Source organism: Salvelinus namaycush, chromosome 4, assembly GCF_016432855.1.
Source record: "Salvelinus namaycush isolate Seneca chromosome 4, SaNama_1.0, whole genome shotgun sequence".
Classification (NCBI taxonomy): domain Eukaryota; kingdom Metazoa; phylum Chordata; class Actinopteri; order Salmoniformes; family Salmonidae; genus Salvelinus; species Salvelinus namaycush.
In genome coordinates this window covers 37556810-37579035 of record NC_052310.1, presented here as the reverse complement: position 1 = coordinate 37579035, position 22226 = coordinate 37556810, and the positions used below count along the sequence as shown (strand labels likewise).

Below are 22226 nucleotides of genomic sequence, written 5' to 3'. Positions count from 1 at the left end.
GTATCTGACCTCCTCCGTATAGGCTGTTTCGTCATTGATCAGGCCTACCACTGTTATGTCATCTGCAAACTTAATGGTGGTGTTGGAGTCTTGCCTGGCCATGCAGTCATGAGTGAACAGGGAGTACAGGAGGGGACTGAGCACGCACCCCTGAGGGTCCCCTGTGGTGAGGATCACCGTGGCGGATGTGTTGTAACCTACCCTTACAACCTGGGGACGGCCCGTCAGGAAGTCCTGGATCCAGTTGCAGAGGGAGGTGTTTAGTCCCAGGGTCCTTAGCTTAGTGATGAGCTTTGAGGGCACTATGGTGTTGAACGCTGAGCTGTAGTCAATGAACAGCATTCTCACATACAGTGGGGAGAACAAGTATTTGATACACTGCCGATTTTGCAGGTTTTCCTACTTACAAAGCATGTAGAGGTCTGTCATTTTTATCATAGGTACATTTCAACTGAGAGATGGAATCTAAAACAAAAATCCAGAAAATCACATTGTATGATTTTTAAGTAATTAATTTGCATTTTATTGCATGACATAAGTATTTGATCACCTACCAACCAGTAAGAATTCCGGCTCTCACAGACCTGTTAGTTTTTCTTTAAGAAGCCCTCCTGTTCTCCACTCATTACCTGTATTAACTGCACCTGTTTGAACTCGTTACCTGTATAAAAGACACCTGTCCACACACTCAATCAAACAGACTCCAACCTCTCCACAATGACCAAGACCAGAGAGCTGTGTAAGGACATCAGGATAAAATTGTAGACCTGCACAAGGCTGGGATGGGCTACAGGTCAATAGGCAAGCAGCTTGGTGAGAAGGCAACAACTGTTGGCGCAATTATTAGAAAATGGAAGAAGTTCAAGATGACGGTCAATCATCCTCGGTCTGGGGCTCCATGCAAGATCCCCCCTCGTGGGGCATCAATGATCATGAGGAAGGTGAGGGATCAGCCCAGAACTACACGGCAGGACTTGGTCAATGACCTGAAGAGAGCTGGGACCACAGTCTCAAAGAAAACCATTAGTAACACACTACGCCGTCATGGATTAAAATCCTGCAGCGCACGCAAGGTCCCCCTGCTCAAGCCAGCGCATGTCCAGGCCCGTCTGAAGTTTGCCAATGACCATCTGGATGATCCAGAGGAGGAATGGGAGAAGGTCATGTGGTCTGATGAGACAAAAATAGAGCTTTTTGGTCTAAACTCCACTCGCCGTGTTTGGAGGAAGAAGAAGGATGAGTACAACCCCAAGAACACCATCCCAACCGTGAAGCATGGAGGTGGAAACATCATTCTTTGGGGATGCTTTTCTGCAAAGGGGACAGGACGACTGCACCGTATTGAGGGGAGGATGGATGGGGCCATGTATCGCGATATCTTGGCCAACAACCTCCTTCCCTCAGTAAGAGCATTGAAGATGGGTCGAGGCTGGGTCTTCCAGCATGACAACGACCCGAAACACACAGCCAGGGCAACTAAGGAGTGGCTCCGTAAGAAGCATCTCAAGGTCCTGGAGTGGCCTAGCCAGTCTCCAGACCTGAACCCAATAGAAAATCTTTGGAGGGAGCTGAAAGTCCGTATTGCCCAGCGACAGCCCCGAAACCTGAAGGATCTGGAGAAGGTCTGTATGGAGGAGTGGGCCAAAATCCCTGCTGCAGTGTGTGCAAACCTGGTCAAGAACTACAGGAAACGTATGATCTCTGTAATTGCAAACAAAGGTTTCTGTACCAAATATTAAGTTATGCTTTTCTGATGTATCAAATACTTATGTCATGCAATAAAATGCAAATTAATTACTTAAAAATCATACAATGAGATTTTCTGGATTTTTGTTTTAGATTCCGTCTCTCACAGTTGATGTGTACCTATGATAAAAATGACAGACCTCTACATGCTTTGTAAGTAGGAAAACCTGCAAAATCGGCAGTGTATCAAATACTTGTTCTCCCCACTGTAGGTGTTCCTTTTGTCCAGGTGTGAAAAGGCAGTTTGGAGTGCAATAGAGATGGCATCATCTGTGGATCTGTTGGGGTGGTATGCAATTTGGAGTTGGTCAACAGGTTTCTGGGATAATGGTGTTGATGTGAGCCATGACCAGCCTTTCAAAGCACTTCATGGCTACTGACGTGAGTGCTACGGGTCGGTAGTCATTTAGACAGGTTACCTTAGTGTTCTTGGGCACAGGCACTATGGTGTTCACCTTGAAACATGTTGGTATTACAGACTCGGACAGGGATAGGTTGAAAATGTCAGTGAAGACACTTGCCAGATGTACTCCAAGCATGCGCTGACCATGTCCTGGCAATCCGTCTGGCCCTGCGGCCTTGTGAAACGGAGAGCGTCATCACACAGTCGTCTGGAACAGTTGATGCTCTCATGCATGTTTCAGTGTTACTTGCCTTGAAGCAAGCATATAAGTAATTTAGCTCGGCTGGTAGGCTCGTGTCACTGGGCAGCTCGCGGCTGTGCTTCCCTTTGTAGTCTGTAATAGTTTGCAAGCCCTGCCACCTCTGACAAGCATCAGAGCCTGTGGAGTACGATTTAATCCTAGTCCTGTATTGATGCTTTGCCTGTTTGATGATTCGTCGGAGGGCATAGCGGGATTTCTTATAAGCTTCTGGGTTAGAGTCCCGCTCCTTGAAAGCGGCAGCTCTACCGTTTAGCTCAGTGCAGATGATGCCTGTAATCCATGGCTTCTGGTTGGGGTATGTACGTGCAGTCACTGTGGGGATGATGTCATCGATGCACTTATTGATGAAGCCAGTGACTGATGTGGTGTACTCCTCAATGCCATCGGAAGAATCCCGGAACATATTCCAGTCTGTGCTAGCAAAACAGTCCTGTAGCTTTGCATCTGCTTCATCTGACCACTTTTTTTAATTGACCGAGTCACTGGTGCTTCCTGCTTTAGTTTTTGCTTGTAAGCAGGAATCATGAGAATAGAATTGTGGTCAGATTTGCCAAATAGAGGGCGAGGGAGAGCTTTGTACGCATCTCTGTGTGTGGAGTAAAGGTGGTCTAGATATTTTTTTCCCTGTGGTTGCACATTTAACATGCTGGTAGAAATGAGGTAAAACGGATTTAAGTTTCCCTGCATTAAAGTCCCCGGCCACTAGGAGCGCCACCTCTGGATGAGCATTTTTCTGTTTGCTTAAGGGCGTATACAGCCTTACTAACACCTTACCCCTACTACACATATAATCTGATATGAAATCATAACAATCCCTTGAACTACATTTATGTAGCTGGGTCTTCGGAGCCAGGCAACACGTGGCCTGAAAAGCAACCATTTTCTGCTGCTAAGGTGCTTAGGCTAACTGTGTTTGTGGGTCCAGTTTTAAAGCAGGGGATTGCACAGATGAGGCAGTACTATTAGTTGTCCTCGTAATAAATAGTGTCTCTCCAAGGTTGGCCCAGGATGATACCTTTTAAAGAACCCCCATCCCTTTGATTCTGCTGCCCTATCAATTGTTGTCACAGCCCAGAACTCCAGGGAGCCCTCGGTGTGGTGAAGGAGGAAAAAAAGTTGGCTATTAAATTTATTGGAGTCAGGAAGCATAGGATTTTCTTGTTCTAGGTCAGCTAAGTGCCAAGTGAACCAAGCAGCAGCTGTTTTAGGACAGATGAGGAAAAACATACAACGTGAACAGCATCAGGCACCGGTCTTAAAGGGTAAGTAGCCTAAACGTAACCACATGTAAGATATGGATTTGCATTAGTATACGCATCAAAAGTCCCAATGCAAAGTTACAACTCACGTTCATATTTTTCAAATTATTACATAAAACCGATCATAATTCCGAAGTCATGTCGGGAAATGTTTTTCCAGGGTGTAATGTAATATGGAGAACCCGCAAACCAGCCTATTCCATATAATGTAAACTCCAAAATAAATAACTTCAAATGTATAACATAAATTAAACCAAATATTTTACACTCATGACTACTGGTTTAAATGACATTTTCAGCCAATATATGAGCAAATACTTTATGAATGTATTGTTACAAATCAACTTGCAAGGTTGCTAGCCAACTAGCCTGTTAACGTTAGCCCTCCTAGCCTGCTAACATTATCCCTACCAGCCTGATAACATTACATTAGCACTGACTGAGTCAGCCAGTTCCTATCAACAACTACCTTTCAGCTACATTAAAGTAAACTAACAATTTTTAAAAATGCATAATGGCATCTAACCAGGTGTCAAAGAATGTTAGCTGTATGCAGTTATCCTAGCCAGAAAATGTTAGGTATTTAGCCAACTTGCTATTATCCTAGCCAGCCTAGCCAACCACCACGGTTATGGCTGGCAAGCTAGAGCCCAACGCCTGGAGATCTGCTAGAACACAACACAACTAAAACATAACCGCAGATCAAAAGCAAAAAGTGAGCAGAGACTTACAGATTGATGGCTGGGTCCATCCGATGGAAAAACTTTTTAAAAAGTGCAGGCTGAGTAACTACCAAAGCAAAAGGTGAGGCGGGCTCTACATCAGCCCAAGGGAGAGTCAGGGAAATCCAATAACTATATAGCGAATCCAAAATAGATAGATTCCAGATATCTGGCAGCTAGCACGCTAGCACGCTAGCACTAAGCCAAGGTGGAAAAAGTTACAAAACTCCCGTAGCCTACTTCAGAGAAAATTCCGTAAAAGTTGACAAAACAAAAAGGAGAACAGACGAGGTATTACACAATTAGAGCAAGCAGGTATGATTTCTCTTTCGTTTTGAGCCCACAACAAGAAGGCCCAGGGCCTGCCACGCTAACAGGTTCCCACTAGATAACACAGCCACAAAGCCTGTGAAGCGTATGAGGTGTGGCTAACGTTAGCCAGCTTGAGCTAGCTACCGAGCTACCATACGAACTTGGTAGCACATAGTAAATCCTCCATATGACGTTGAGAAATAGTGCATTGTGGGTAGTTTAGAAGAAATGGAAATCATTTATAAATATTTAATAACCCAAAAACATAACTATGTTTGTACTAATAGGTAACCAGATCGTGACTACAACTAAGTTACTAAAGCTGTGTTTGAATACCCACACTAACATACTGTATACTACATACTTAATGAGTATATACTACATACTGATGGATTCTGACACCTAAACTTGGAATAGTGTTAATTATCAGGTATCCTATTGAAATATTGAGTGCTATAGTCTAGGGTCTACACCAGAAGTTAATGGTTATCTGTAGGAGGAATGTATATGGTGGAGGCAATTAAGCTTGGAATGTACTGAGTGAAGGAAAGACGTTGGCAGGCACTGATAAGGGTGGAGAGATGTGGTTTAGGGAGGAAGGGGGCCGAGGTCAGGTCAGGTCACGTTAAGGGAGAAGGAACAGTTTAATTTCCTGCCTAGCAACAAAAATGTAATATTTAGAGAGGAGGAGATTCCACCCCAAATTGGTGTATATATACTACCACTGGTGGAACCATGTCTTATGCAGCTGTATAACCCAATGGGTGAATAAACTTGGTTTAAGCTTTACTAATCATCCGTGAGTTTTACTTGGTTCATTTAGAACCTAACAATACTATATACTATTAGTTATTTTTAGTATACTGTAAACTAACGTTATCCTTTCAGTTGAGCATACTAGTCTACCGGAAGTTGATGCTGTTGCTATGCATCCTCTTGCTAGCTTGTTAGCATAACAAATGACGAGATAGACATTTTACGATTTCAGGTGTGTTCATAAATTCTATCTGGAGTGCCAGAGGGCGGTTAGAGTGCGCTCTGTGCGTTCGTAAATCCAGCGCGTTGTCAGATTGTCAGTTTGTAAATTCTGAGCATTTCGCTCTTGGAGCGTGTCACTGGACACTCTGGCCGAGTAGGGTTGATCCGAGCATTCTGACCTCACAACAGCAGTCAAGCACCAAAGCTAACTTGCTAACGTTGGCTAGCTTGTTAGCTATTTCCAGACACAAATGACACCTCACTCTGACCATTTTACTCACCCCAGCAGAGCTGGTTAGGCTATTTTCATGTTGTCCAGAGCATTGGTGACTAACGGTGCTGCTGGCAACAATTTAATTGCGTTTTTTTTTGCAGACGTTTACTTACACCGGCCATATATTCAACGGGTGTTGAGCGTTCATAAATTCATCAGTTATTCTGCGCTCTGGCACACTCAGACGAGAGTGCTCTGAAATCAGAGTAGATAGGCAGAATTAACACTGTCCATTGAAAACGCACCACAACTATACCACTTTGCTAAGAATGACGTGAATAATTAAGTCAATAAACGTTGGGTAGTTAGTTAGATTATAGTTAATATACTGCCTGGCAAGTTCGATGTATTAGTAGCCAACTAACATTACGTAACTAGCTAACATACAGGTACATACTGCTGTAATGTATGCAGTTCGTAAGGATAGCGAAGCTAACAAATTGTCAGCCAACATAACGTGTTACGTAACTTACTTGAAAAGTCATTACTTTATTACATTGCTCAACATTTTCTTAACATTTGTCATAATTAGTTAAAGCAATTAATTTGTATCCACTCTCGTCGGACTTCAGCTGCATATTTTCCGCCATTTTCTTCCAATCTGAAAACGCTGTGAAGCCACGCTCATTTTCTGAAGAATTGCATTATGGGCCCTAAAAGTAGTGAAATAGTGTCCACTGCTTATATACTTCATATTTTGGCAAATGTAGTATGACATCCAGCAATTTTTGGCATACTAACTATATCCATACTATGACCATTAAGCATACTACATACTCAATTTATGTCACAAATAGTACGGGTTAGTGCAGTTCGTATGAGTATTCGAACACAGCTTATGTCTTTGACCACACTATGTTGTTACATTGGTGAGTAAAAACTCATGCTTCTTACCCATTAAGACAGTGGTCCCCAACCTTTTCTAGGTCAAGATTACTTTTGGATTTAAAAAGCAAGCCTAGACCTACCGCCAGGTTCTTTTTTGAAACATGACTTAAAAATTGTAAGCCTAACCAACATTAACCTAATAAAAACAGTTATGTAGGAATGAGGTTTGTGCGTGCAGTAGGCTTTAAACATTATCACAGCATATTGGTAATGCTTGGCCTGCCAATATTGTTCTTCTCAGACCATATTATATTTAAAAACTAGAGCTTTGATAACAAAATAGATCAATTGTATTACATGCGAAGCACGGCTGAGCATAAATAAATTGAAATAATTTGCAAATAATGTGCTTTTTGATATTACTGGACTGCATCTATTTTACTGTACCTGCATCTGATGGTCAGTTTCAGAGGGAGGGAGAGAGCAGCAGAGGGTTCGCCTCCCACTGTCCCTGCTCTTTCCTTTCCGAAGGTGAGACTGACTAGGGAGAGGGGACACATCATCCACCTGATGGCAAAACTTGAGTCGCACCACCTTATTTCTGCCTCATGCACAAATTCATGTTGTTCCTATGACCAGAGAAAGTGAAATATGCCTTCGATATTAAAATAGACACAACGAGCTGCTAATAATACAAATGCAGTCCTACACTTGGCTACTCATTCATTGAAGCTGCAGCGCTGGTTGTAGCGTGAGTGGAAGTAGGGAGAAGCATGTTAAGTTTTGTAAAAGTGTTGAATAAAAACAAAACATGAACTGACTCATAAAAACAGCAACTCTTTGGTGTATTATTTGACAGTCTCTCTCTCCCTGGTCATGGTTTTAAAAGTTAATACATCTCAGGAAGGCTAGTATCAAACTTTGCTGTGCGGTCGTGGAAGTTGTAGGCACAGTGATTTGAGCTATCCGATTGGCCAACGCATAAGGCACACTTGATTTACCTCTCCTGGTCCACCGGGGAGGTGGAGTGTGCCCCTTCAGAAAAATTGTATGGTTAAAAATGGGAACACCTACAGCCAACAGTGCATGACAAAAAAATAAATAAATAGAAGCGCAAGGCTTTATCTTTGGCATTTCTACAGAAATATTTGCTAATTGACTAGGAATGCCTTGAAGATTGACCAGTCGATCGCGATTGACCGGTTGATGACCACTGCTTTAAGAGATGAGAGGGACGAACTTCCTCATAGACCCTAAACTGACTTTTAAACTATGTGCTCCTGTTTCTGGGGAAATACAAGTGCTCACATACTGTATATCAACATCTCATATTGGGGTTTCAGGCGGGGTGTTGCGTGAGAGGGATAGGTTTGTCAGTATAATAGTGTAGCGCATATCATACTGTATGCAAACAGACTACAGTGATTGAAACAGAGAGTGATGTAAGCATAAAATAACATACTCCTAGACACACACACACAAACAAACAATAGGATGTAACATGGGCTCTAGCTGTCTGTTTTGTCAAGAGGCAGTGATGAGCAAGGCAAATACTGTATGTTTTCAGACTCTGAATTAAATGTACAATATCAAACAAGATAATATAAATCATAAGACAGTTAAGTATATTCTTCTGTATATCAAATTATATATACATTAACTTAATTTCCTTTAGACTCAGACATTAGTTAGAATCTAAATATTGCACAATGTCCTCATTTGTGGTTGCCTCAACAACAACTATACAATTAGTTTTTAGTTTGTGTCAGTCACAGAGAGAAGAATAAATAATCCCCTTTATTTAATTCATTCCCCTCGCCGTCTTCCCTTATAATCGCTAGTGACAGGCAGGAGGAAAATGTTTACCGAGCTTGGGGGCCATTTTCAGAGCTACATGATGCACTTTTAAGGCTGCCATAGTCATTAATAACAAAACAGCCTCCATTTGACTGCTTGAGCTTGGCCTCAGAGCGGGATAGTAGAGCTTAACAGGAACGTTTGTTTTCTCAGGAACTGTCGCCCTCCTAGTCCTGGGGAAGGATGAAAGAGCTTTCCCATCTTACTAGTTCCTTCACACCATCCTGTGGATATAAGTGTATGGAGGTCCAAACAACAGCCTGCCAGCAGCCAATAAATTATAGACTACTTTTCGTCTCGCACAAACAACTGTGGCTGTGTGAGACGAAAACCCTTAGTAACAGCTGCACGCTTTAGCTGGGATATTTGGAATTAATTGGAAAAAATATAATATGACTAATCTCTAGTCATTCAAACCATTCCTTACAATACTGTAATAGTATGTTAGGTTGGATACGGGGGTCCCACAGGGGTGTGTGCTCAGCCCCCTCTTGTACTCCCTTTTCACCCATGACTGCGTGGCTACGCACCACTCCAACTCAACCATTAAGTTTGCTGACGACAACAGTGGTAGGCCCGATTACCAACAACGACAAGACAACCTATAGGGAGTAGGTGAGAGCCTTGGAGGAGTGGTGCCAGAAAAATAACCTCTCCTTCAACGGCAAAAAAAACTAAGGAGCTGATTGTGGACTACAGGAGACAGAAGAGGGAACATGCCCCCATCCACACCGACAAGGCTGCAGTGCAGAGGGTCAAAAGCTTAAAGTTCCTTGTTGTGAACATCATTGCAGACCTGAAATGGTCCCATCACAATGACACCTCGGTGAAGAATGCACAACAGCACCTCTTCAACCTCAGGCGGCTAAAGAAATTCAGCATGGCCCCCAAGACCATCACAAACTTCTATAGAAGCATCATGGAGAGCAATCTGTCTGTCTGTATAACCACCTGGTATGGCAACTGTACCCCGGTCAACCGCAAGGCTCTCTAGAGGGTGGTGCGGTCAGCCCAACGCATCACCGGGGGGGACAATGCCTGCCCCCCAGGATTTTACAGCAGTCGGTGTCAAAGGAATTGGATATCCACTGGATATCATAAGGTGAATGCACCAATTTGTAAGTCGCTCTGGATAAGAGCGTCTGCTAAATGACTTAAATGTAAATGTAAATGTAAAGGAAGACTGCCAAAAAGATCATTAAGGACCTCAGCCACCAGAGCTATGGTCTGTTCACTCTGCTACCATCCAGCAGACAGAGACGGTACAGGAGCATCAGAGCCGGGATCGAGAGACTGAGAAACAGCATCTATCACCAGGCTATCAGACTGTTGAACAGCCATCACTAGCAAGCTACCTGCCCGGTACTCAGCCCTGCAAAAATGTCACATGTACAGTGCAGAAAGTACTCAGACGCCTTGACTTTTTCCACATTTTCTTTCGTTACAGCCTTATTCTAAAATTCAGCTGTGGTAAATTCAGTTGATTGGATATGATTTGGAAAGGCACACACCTGTCTATATAAGGTCCCACAGTTGACAGTGCATGTCAGAGCAAAAACCAAGCCATGAGGTCGAAGGAATTGTCCGTAGACAGGATTGTGTCGAGGCACAGATCTGGGGAAGGGTACCAAAACATTTCTGCAGCATTGAAGGTCCCCAAGAACACAGCGACCTCCATCATTCTTAAATGGAAGAAGTTTGGAACTACCAAGACTCTTCCTAGAGCTGGCGGACCGGCCAAACTGAGAAATCGGGGGAGAAGGGCCTTGGTCAGGGAGGTGGTACCAAGGACAACCATCTCTGCAGCAATCCACCAATCAAGCATTTATGGTAGAGTGGCCAGACGGAAGCCACTCCTCAGTAAAAGGCACAACAGCCCTCTTGGAATTTGCCAAAAGGCAAGATTCTCTAGTCTGATGAAACCAAGATTGAACTCTTTGGCCTGAATGTCAAGCCTCACGTCTGGAGAAAACCTGGCACCATCCTTTGCCGTGAATCATGGTGGTGGCAGCATCATGCTGTGGGGAACTTTTTCAGCGGGAGGCCCTGGGAGACTTGTCAGGAAAGAGGGAAAGATGAACGGAGCAAAGTACAGCGAGATCCTTGATGAAAACCTGCTCCAGAGCGCTCAGGACCTCAGACTGGGGCAAAGGTTCACCTTCCAACAGGACAACGCCTCTAAGCACACAGCCAAGACAACACAGGAGTAGCTTCGGGACAAGTCTCTTAATGTCCTTGAGTGGCCCATCCAGAGCACGTACTTGAACCCGATCAAACATCTCTGGAGAGCTGAAAATAGCTTTTGCAGCAAGGCTCCCCATTCAATCTGACACAGCTTGAGAGGATCTGCAGAGAATAATGGGAATAACTCCCCAAATACAGGTGTGCCAAGCTTGTAGCATCATACGCAAGACGATTCGAGGATTTAATCGCTGCCAAAGGTGCTTCAATAAAGTACTGTGTGAAAAGTCTGAATACTTATGTAAATGTGATATTTCAGTTTTTTTTTTTAAATAAATTAGCAAAAAAAAATCTACAAACCTGTTTTTGCATTGTCATTATGGGATATCGTGTGTTGATTGATGAGGGGGAAAAAATATTAAATCAATTTTAGAATAAGGCTGTAATAAAATGTGAAAAAAAAGTCAAGGGGTCTGAATACTTTCTAAATGCACTGTATACGAGTCATTGAACGCTGGTCACCTCATAATCCATTTACAGTTGAAGTCAGAAGTTTACATACACCTTAGCCAAATACATTTAAACTCAGTTTTTTACAATTCCTGACATTTAATCCTAGTAAAAATTCCCTGTTTTAGGTCAGTTAGGATCATCACTTTATTTTAGAAATGTGAAGTGTCAGAATAATACTGGAGAGAATGATTTCTTTCAGCTTTTATTTCTTTCATCACATTCCCAGTGGGTCAGAAGTTTACATACACTCAATTAGTATTTGGTAACATTGCCCTTAAATTGTTTAACTTGCGTCAAACGTTTCGGGTAGCCTTCCACAAGCTTCCCACAATATGTTGGATGAATTTTGGCCCATTACTCCTGACAGAGCTGGTGTAACTAAGTCAGGTTTGTAGGCCTCCTTGCTCGCATACACTTTTTCAGTTCTGGGAACACATTTTCTATAGGATTGAGGTCAGGGCTTTGTGATGGCCACTCCAATACCTTGACTTTGTTGTCCTTAAGCCATTTTGCCACATCTTTGGAAGTATGCTTGGGTCATTGTCCATTTGGAAGACCTATTTACGACCAAGCTTCAACTTCCTGATCGATGTCTTGAGATGTTGTTTCAATATATCCACAATTTTCCTCCCTCATGATGCCATCTATTTTGTGAAGTGCACCAGTCCCCCCTGCTGCAAAACATCCCCACAACATGATGCTCCTACCCCTGTGCTTCACGGTTGGTGAAGGTTTTCTTCGGCTTGCAAGCCTCCACATTTTTCCAAAACATGCATCCTGTTGGCCAAACAGTTCTACTTTTGTTTCATCAGACCAGAGGCCATTTCTCCAAAAAGTACGATCTTTGTCCCCACGTGCAGTTGCAAACCGTAGTCTGGCTTTTTTATAGTGGTTTTGGAGCAGTGGCTTCTTCCTTGCTGAGCGGCCTTTCAGGTTATGTCGATATAGGACTCGTTTTACCTTGGATATAGATACTTTTGTACCGGTTTCCTCCAGCAACTTCACAAGGTCCTTTGCTGTTGTTCTGGGATTGATTTTAACTTTTCGCACCAAAGTACGTTCATCTCTAGGAGACAGAATACGTTTCCTTCCTGAGGGGTATGACGGCTGCGTACTCCCATGGTGTCTATACTTGCATACTATTTTTTGTACAGATGAATGTGGTACCTTCAGGCATTTGGAAATTGCTCCCATGGATGAACCAGACTTGTGGAGGTCTCCATTTTTTTTCTTCTGAGGCCTTGGCTGATTTCTTTTGATTTTCCAATGATGTCAAGCAAAGAGGCACTGCGTTTGAAGGTAGGCCTTGAAATACATCCACAGGTACACCTCCAATTGACTCAAATGATGTCAATTAGCCTATCAGAAGCTTTTAAAGCCATGACATCATTTTCTGGAATTTTCCAAGCTGTTTAAAGGCACAGTCAACTTAGTGTGTGTAAACTTCTGACCCACTGGAATTGTGATACAGTGAAATATTCTGTCTTTAGTGAAATAATCTGTCACATCTACAGTTGAAGTTGGAAGTTTACATACACTTAGGTTGAAGTCATTAAAACTCATTTTTCAACCACTCCACAAATTTCTTGTTAACAAACTATAGTTTTGGCAAGTCGGTTAGGACATCTACTTTGTGCATGACAAGCAATTTTTCCAACAATTGTTGGAAATTACATGAAATTAGATGATATTGGAAAAATTGCTTGTCATGCACAAAGTAGATGTCCTAACCGACTTGCCAAAACTATAGTTTGTTAACAAGAAATTTGTGGAGTGGTTGAAAAATGAGTTTTAATGACTTCAACCTAAGTCTATATAAACTTCCAACTTCAACTGTAGATGTGACCAAGTAATTGGCCTTCAGGTAACCTTCCATGTAAGGCTTGTAAACTATAACGTGTCTGGTAAGTTGGTCTAGCCTTCAAGTGAATATTTGTAGCCCACAAGGGGCATGGATGAGATGTTAGTACTCTGTAGCAGACTAGGGTTCAAATACTATTTCAAATATCTCAATTACTTTCACATACATGTTGAGTATTTAGATATGTTTTGTTTGAAAAGACAAGTACTTGAATATGGGAATATATTTGGAAATACACTTGGAAAGTATTGGCATGTATTTGAAAATACACGGACTCAAATACACTCCCATGCATTTAACCCAGATATTTAGAAATAGTATTTGAAATAAGTATTCATATAGCGTGCTATTTATAGGAAATTATTAGAAAATGCTTTTAAATACATCCAATAGAAGTAGTTGATTCGGGACACATTATTTGAAAATACTCAAAGTATTTAAATAACAAATAATCAAATACACATGTATTTAAATCAAAGTCTTCTCTGTAGTAAACGTTGTTGTTTAGAAGTTTACCCATAAAGCATGAGTCCTCTACCTGTGGTGTTTTTTGTCATTTATCAACTTTCATCTGACTCTTCAGGTGTGTGTGTGTGTGTGTGTGTGTGTGTGTGTGTGTGTGTTTGCAGGCTAGGTTGTAGATAACACTTCCTTGTAGCTCAGGGTCTGATTGTAGATATGTGATGGGAAGGTTGTGCAGGCAGACGGACAGAGAGACATTTGGCTCAATGACTCGGACTCAGACTTCCAGACCAAGTTTTTAACAGTTTGGAGGTCATCTTGACCCGACCATGGGGAGCTGTGTGATGAAGCTGCACTTGGTATGCATGCTGTTACAGAGCAGCATGGTCTTCCTACCAATAGGGGACTGTCACACGGGAGAATGTGCTGACCGTGTGTTTGTGTGTACTTTATGAGGTTTTGTGGTGTTTGGGGTTTCACAGCACGAATGGGTCTTTTCCTCCGTGTATTATACCAAAATAGTCCCTGCCGTGTGTGTACTTGTGCGAGCCAGGCATGTGTGGGGAGCCCGCCTGTGGGGAGCGAAAGGAGGCTCTCAGTGGGAGAACTGTTTTGGAGCTGCGGAACCCCACCGAGACCACCTCTCCACGGGCTATCTAAAAGACATCCTCTTTGGGCGCTGATACAGGCTCTTGTGCCTGTCCGCTCCTACGTGCGTACACACACACACACACACCCACACACCGCTGCTGTCTGTAGGAGTGGCTGCCTTCCCATCTTCCTGTGATGGGTGGTAGTAATAGAGGAATTGGAGAAGGAGGAAGGTCTGATTATTTCTCCCGGTCGCGATGGAGAGTGACGTCGTCCTACTTGTGAGGCCGAGCAGCCTGCCGTCCCCTATGGCGAGGGGAAATGGCCCACATACGGGCTGCGGAATAATTGCCTCTCCCCCTGTTGCTCTCTGTGCTCTCTGGTCCAGGAGTGGTCCATGGCGCCACTAGACTCATTAAGGCCCTTGCAACATCTCTGTGTGAGAAGAGACTCCACGTAAAGCTGCCCAGCGTGGGGACCACCACCTGAGACGGTGACAATAGAAGACAGAGACGGCTCCTTAACGGCAGCAGGTATAGATTGACAACAGTCTCAGTCTCTCAGTGGAGAGCAGGGCACAGGAAGGTCAGGGGAGAGATGTCAGCGATGTCACAGAGCTTGGTTAAGGTCGAGTTGACAGCGGAGCTCAGCTGGTGGATTCACAATGTAAAGGTCCCTCTCGAAGTGCTGTGCGAAGACTCGTTATGATATGGCTCCTGTGGCGGACTGGCAGTGACAGTGAGAGGAAGAGAGAGGCAGGGGGAGCGGAGGAGGGGGATAACAGACCAGAGAGATAACATGGAGAGAAAAGGACACAGACAGGGCACGCAGACGGGACACGCAGACAGGTAGGGTTTTGTGCTGCTGACGTGTCTGTCAGATTGTATGGTAGGTATCCACATTGCCTGTCTCCAGAAAGGTCAGGGTGATCACTGATGACAGGTCTTTGTGATTGGTTCTATATCAGGCGGAACAGCACGATATGGCACCGTATTCCCTGTACAGACCGCTACAATACCCCATAATGTCAAAGAGGAATTATGTTTTTAGAGACGTTAACAAGTTAATGAGAAAGCTGGCTGTCTTGAGTCAATAAGTATTCAACCCCTTTGTTATGGCAAGTCTAAATAAGTTAAGGAGTAAAAATTTGCTTAACAAGTCACATAATAAGTGTGCAATAATAGTGTTTAGCAAGATTTTTGAATGACTACCTCATCTCTGTACCCCACACATGCATACAATTATCTGTAAGGTCCCTCAGTCGAGCAATGAATTTCAAACACAGATTCAACCACACAGACCAAGGAAGTTTTCCAATGCCTCGCAAAGAAGGGCAACTTTTGGTAGCACACAATGAATATCCCTTTGAACAAGGTGAAGTTAATAATTACACTTTGGATGGTCTATCAATACACCCAGTCACTACAAAGATAAAGGTCCTTCCTAACTCAGTTGCCGGACAGGAAGGAAACTGCTCAGGGATTTCACCATGAGGCCAATGTTGACTTTAAAACAGTTAGAGTTTAATGGCTGTGATAGGAGAAAACTATTGATGGATCAACAACATTGTTGTTACTCCACAATACAAATCTAATTGACAGAGTGAAAAGATGGAAGCTTGTACGAATAAAACTATTCCAAAACATGCATCCTGTTGGCAACAAGGCACTTTTGTAATACTGCAAAAAAAATGTGGCAAAGCAATAATAAAAAAATCCTGATTACAAAGTGTTATATTTTGGGCAAATCCAGTACCATTCTCCATTATTTATTTATTTATTTATTATTCTCCATTATTTCATTCATAGTGGTGGCTGCATTATGTTATGGGTATACTTGTAGTCATTAAGGACTGGAAAGTTTTTCAGGATAAAAAAGAAATGTAGGGACCTCCCGAGTGGCGCAGCTGTCTGAGGCATTGTATTGCAGTGCCAACATGTACTGTGACATACTGAAGCAGAGCATGATCCGTTCCCTTCGGAGACTGGGCCGCAGGGCAGTATTCCAACATGATAACGACCCCAAACACACCTCCAAGACGACCACTGCCTTACTAAAGAAGCTGAGGGTAAAGGTTATGGACTGGCCAAGCATGTCTCCAGACCTAAACCGTATTGAGCATCTGTGGGGCATCCTCAAACGGAAGGTGGAGGAGTGCAAGGTCTCTAACATCCACCAGCTCCGTGATGTTGTCATGGAGTAGTGGAAGAGGACTCCAGTGGCAACCTGTGAAGCTCTGGTGAACTCCATGTCCAAGAGGGTTAAGGCAGTGCTGGAAAATGATGGTGGCCACACAAAATATTGACACTTTGGGCCCAATTTGGACATTTTCACTTAGGGGTGTACTCACTTTTGTTGCCAGCGGTTTAGACATGAATGGCTGTGTGTTGAGTTATTTTGAGGGGACAGCAAATGTACACTGTTATACAAGCTGTACACTCACTACTTTACATTGTAGCAAAGTGTCATTTCTTCAGTGTTGTCTTATGAAAAGATATACTCAAATATTTACAAAAATGTGAGGGGTGTACTCACTTTTGTGATATACTGTATATGTAAAAAACTATAACAATTATGGAGCTAAGCACGGGCAAAATCCAAGAGGAAAACCTGGTTGTCTGCTTTCCACCAGACACTGGGAGATGAATTCACCTTTCAGCAGGACAATAACCTAAAACACAAGGCCAAATCTACTCGAAGAAACCACACAGTGAATGTTCCTGAGTGGCCGAGATTCAGTTTTGACTTAATAAATCTGCTTGAGAACCTATGGCAAGACCTGACAATTGTGACATTTTTCAAAAAGAATAATAGGAAACTGTTGCACAATCCAGGTGTGCTGTAAACGCTGCTAAAGGTGATTCTACAATGTATTGACTCAGGGGTGTGAATACTTGTGACAAAAAAACTAAATTGAATTCATTTTAAATTCAGGCTGTAACTCAACATAATGTGAAAAAGGGGTGTGAATACTTTCTGAAGGCACTGTACATAAACAGTGAGTAAACAACAGTATATACAGTTGAAGTCGGAAGTTTACATACACTTATGTTGGAGTCATTAAAACTCATTTTTCAACCACTCCACAAATTTCTTGTTAACAAACTATAGTAAGTCTTTTAGGACATCTACTTTGTGCATGACACAAGTCATTTTCCCAACAATTGTTTACAGACAGATTATTTCACTTATAATTCACTGTAGAGGCAATTATTCCGCAGCCCGTATGTGGGCCATTTCCCCTCGCCATAGGGGACGGCAGGCTGCTCGGCCTCACAAGTAGGACGACGTCACTCTCCATCGCGACCGGGAGAAATAATCAGACCTTCCTCCTTCTCCAATTCCTCTATTACTACCACCCATCACAGGAAGATGGGAAGGCAGCCACTCCTACAGACAGCAGCGGTGTGTGGGTGTGTGTGTGTGTACGCACGTAGGAGCGGACAGGCACAAGAGCCTGTATCAGCGCCCAAAGAGGATGTCTTTTAGATAGCCCGTGGAGAGGTGGTCTCGGTGGGGTTCCGCAGCTCCAAAACAGTTCTCCCACTGAGAGCCTCCTTTCGCTCCCCACAGGCGGGCTCCCCACACATGCCTGGCTCGCACAAGTACACACACGGCAGGGACTATTTTGGTATAATACACGGAGGAAAAGACCCATTCGTGCTGTGAAACCCCAAACACCACAAAACCTCATAAAGTACACACAAACACACGGTCAGCACATTCTCCCGTGTGACAGTCCCCTATTGGTAGGAAGACCATGCTGCTCTGTAACAGCATGCATACCAAGTGCAGCTTCATCACACAGCTCCCCATGGTCGGGTCAAGATGACCTCCAAACTGTTAAAAACTTGGTCTGGAAGTCTGAGTCCGAGTCATTGAGCCAAATGTCTCTCTGTCCGTCTGCCTGCACAACCTTCCCATCACATATCTACAATCAGACCCTGAGCTACAAGGAAGTGTTATCTACAACCTAGCCTGCAAACACACACACACACACACACACACACACACACACACACACACACACACCTGAAGAGTCAGATGAAAGATGATAAATGACAAAAAACACCACAGGTAGAGGACTCATGCTTTATGGGTAAACTTCTAAACAACAACGTTTACTACAGAGCAGACTTTGATTTAAATACATGTGTATTTGATTATTTGTTATTTAAATACTTTGAGTATTTTCAAATAATGTGTCCCGAATCAACTACTTCTATTGGATGTATTTAAAAGCATTTTCTAATAATTTCCTATAAATAGCACGCTATATGAATACTTATTTCAAATACTATTTCTAAATATCTGGGTTAAATGCATGGGAGTGTATTTGAGTCCGTGTATTTTCAAATACATGCCAATACTTTCCAAGTGTATTTCCAAATATATTCCCATATTCAAGTACTTGTCTTTTCAAACAAAACATATCTAAATACTCAACATGTATGTGAAAGTAATTGAGATATTTGAAATAGTATTTGAACCCTAGTCTGCTACAGAGTACTAACATCTCATCCATGCCCCTTGTGGGCTACAAATATTCACTTGAAGGCTAGACCAACTTACCAGACACGTTATAGTTTACAAGCCTTACATGGAAGGTTACCTGAAGGCCAATTACTTGGTCACATCTACAGTTGAAGTTGGAAGTTTATATAGACTTAGGTTGAAGTCATTAAAACTCATTTTTCAACCACTCCACAAATTTCTTGTTAACAAACTATAGTTTTGGCAAGTCGGTTAGGACATCTACTTTGTGCATGACAAGCAATTTTTCCAATATCATCTAATTTCATGTAATTTCCAACAATTGTTGGAAAAATTGCTTGTCATGCACAAAGTAGATGTCCTAACCGACTTGCCAAAACTATAGTTTGTTAACAAGAAATTTGTGGAGTGGTTGAAAAATGAGTTTTAATGACTTCAACCTAAGTGTATGTAAACTTCCAACTTCAACTGTAGATGTGACAGATTATTTCACTAAAGACAGAATATTTCACTGTATCACAATTCCAGTGGGTCAGAAGTTTACACACACTAAGTTGACTGTGCCTTTAAACAGCTTGGAAAATTCCAGAAAATGATGTCATGGCTTTAAAAGCTTCTGATAGGCTAATTGACATCATTTGAGTCAATTGGAGGTGTACCTGTGGATGTATTTCAAGGCCTACCTTCAAACGCAGTGCCTCTTTGCTTGACATCATTGGAAAATCAAAAGAAATCAGCCAAGGCCTCAGAAGAAAAAAAATGGAGACCTCCACAAGTCTGGTTCATCCATGGGAGCAATTTCCAAATGCCTGAAGGTACCACATTCATCTGTACAAAAAATAGTATGCAAGTATAGACACCATGGGAGTACGCAGCCGTCATACCCCTCAGGAAGGAAACGTATTCTGTCTCCTAGAGATGAACGTACTTTGGTGCGAAAAGTTAAAATCAATCCCAGAACAACAGCAAAGGACCTTGTGAAGTTGCTGGAGGAAACCGGTACAAAAGTATCTATATCCAAGGTAAAACGAGTCCTATATCGACATAACCTGAAAGGCCGCTCAGCAAGGAAGAAGCCACTGCTCCAAAACCACTATAAAAAAGCCAGACTACGGTTTGCAACTGCACGTGGGGACAAAGATCGTACTTTTTGGAGAAATGGCCTCTGGTCTGATGAAACAAAAGTAGAACTGTTTGGCCAACAGGATGCATGTTTTGGAAAAATGTGGAGGCTTGCAAGCCGAAGAAAACCTTCACCAACCGTGAAGCACAGGGGTAGGAGCATCATGTTGTGGGGATGTTTTGCAGCAGGGGGGACTGGTGCACTTCACAAAATAGATGGCATCACGAGGAAGGAAAATTATGTGGATATATTGAAGCAACATCTCAAGACATCAGTAAGGAAGTTAAAGCTTGGTCGCAAATAGGTCTTCCAAATGGACAATGACCCCAAGCATACTTCCAAAGTCGTGGCAAAATGGCTTAAGGACAACAAAGTCAAGGTATTGGAGTGGCCATCACAACGCCCTGACCTCAATCCTATAGACAATTTGTGGACAGAACTGAAAAAGCATGTGCGCGCAAAAAGGCCTACAATCCTGACTCAGTTACACCAGCTCTGTCAGGAGGAATGGGCCAAAAGTCCCCCAACTTATTGTGGGAAGCTTGTGGAAGGATACCCGAAACATTTGACCCAAGTTAAACAATTTAAAAGCAATACTACCAAATACTAATTGAGTGTATGTAAACTTGGAATGTGATGAAAGAAATAAAAGCTGAAATAAATCAGTCTCTACTATATTCTGACATTTCACATTCTTAAAATAAAGTGGTGATCCTAACTGACCTAAGACAGGGAATTGTTACTGGGATTAAATGTCAGGAATTGTGAAAATGTATTTGGCTAAGGTGTATGTAAACTTCCGACTTCAACTGTATGTGTTTAATGCGTGTAAAAGTGTATGTGTGTACCCATGTGTGTGTGCGCATACACATGCCTGTGTGTCAGCACGTACGTGTGTGAGAGAGACATAACTGTCAGGGCTCCTCTCCCTCTGGGTTTTCATATCCAGTGATATGCAATACCCTTTTGGACGCTAGTCTATGGCCTGTTGTGTCTAATGGCTCAGCCTTTAAAGCCCTGGCTGGGTGCTGTGGATGTCATACTTCCTCTAACATCATAAGGGTAGTGACAGCAGCTTGAGGGAAAGAAGCAATAAGTGAAATGAACATCAATTCAGATGGTAATGTATTCTGCAGCCGGGGCTGACTTTCAGTATAAAAGAGACACTTATTTTGCCCCCCAAAAAAGATTTTGATGAGAGCAAAGCGGAAAGATTGCAAAAAGGCTTGCGTAGACAGCAAGTATAATGAACAAATATCAGTTCGTCATGATATTTTAAGAGTCAAACTGCAGATAAGCTTTTTTTCAACCTACGTAGCACAGTCCTCCTTTTATAGTGTTCATGATTATAAAGTGTGGCTGGATACACACATTGTTGTGCAGGACCATACAGATTTATTCACCACACATCAAATGCAAACTATGCTCAACAGACTATTGCACAAGAGTACCAATCAAAACCCATAATGTCACTTGAGATGGGATTTGAAGAGTTGTGGTATTTAGTTTCAAAACAACGCGCACACACACACACGCACACACACACACTTTCCCTATTGGCATTTCATTACACAAAGATAAGCATTGAGCAAAACAATGATCTGAGCTATCTTACTATTGTCTGTAATTAGATGTAAGACAGCGAGTCAAATCTACTTACATCCCAGCTGACATGAGATTACATTTAAAAAGAAACAAAAATGCAGCCACAGCTAAATTAATTAACTGCTGCGGTTTAGATTAATCATTATTCAAAAGTAATTACTTCAGGCCCACTTTACCAGACCGTCTCGGCTTCCTCGTTGAGGATAATGATTGTAGGGGGTAATTAGTGCCACAGAATTACCCAGGGTCCTGAGCGGTGGCAGCCACCGCCTGCCCGCAAAGCTCACACACATATCTGTAGCTGGCTGGTTGGTAGGTACTGGATCTCCCCCAAGCCTTCGAGCTGCGTAGCGGTCACTCCTCCCAGGAACAAATGTACGCACAAAGAGCAGATAGAGAGTAGAGCCAGAGCTCTGGCTTCATTACCTTTCCGAAGCTCCCCTTCCCAATGGCCCGGAGAATCTGGAAGTGGTCAAAGGTCACTGTGAAAACAGAGAAAAGAGAAATCGGTCACTGGCACAAGACGGACAGGCTCTGTTGGTGTCGTACAGTAGTAGCATCTAACATTCTGACAGCAGTTTGAGAACAACCTAGGACACCAGAGGCACAGTAACAGGGACACGGTTAACTCAGGTTATTATTACAGAAAAATCGACAGACAACAATCTCCATTTCTAAAGCCTAGCGTGATCCTTTCAGTATGCTATTGTACTGTAGATACAGTACAACCTTATCCGTTACTGTAAAATAATGAG

General features: G+C 42.7%; 1 protein-coding gene across 1 annotated transcript in view; it reads right to left on the bottom strand.

The window, feature by feature from the left end:
• LOC120045599 (serine/threonine-protein kinase 32C-like) overlaps positions 1-21948 on the bottom strand; it is a 54473-nt gene extending 32525 nt beyond the window's left edge. Inside the window, exon 1 of the mRNA XM_038990499.1 lies at positions 21898-21948. The gene's annotated coding sequence lies outside the window, so the exon portion shown is untranslated. The remainder of the gene's footprint in view (positions 1-21897) is intronic.
• Positions 21949-22226: the final 278 nt, after the last annotated feature.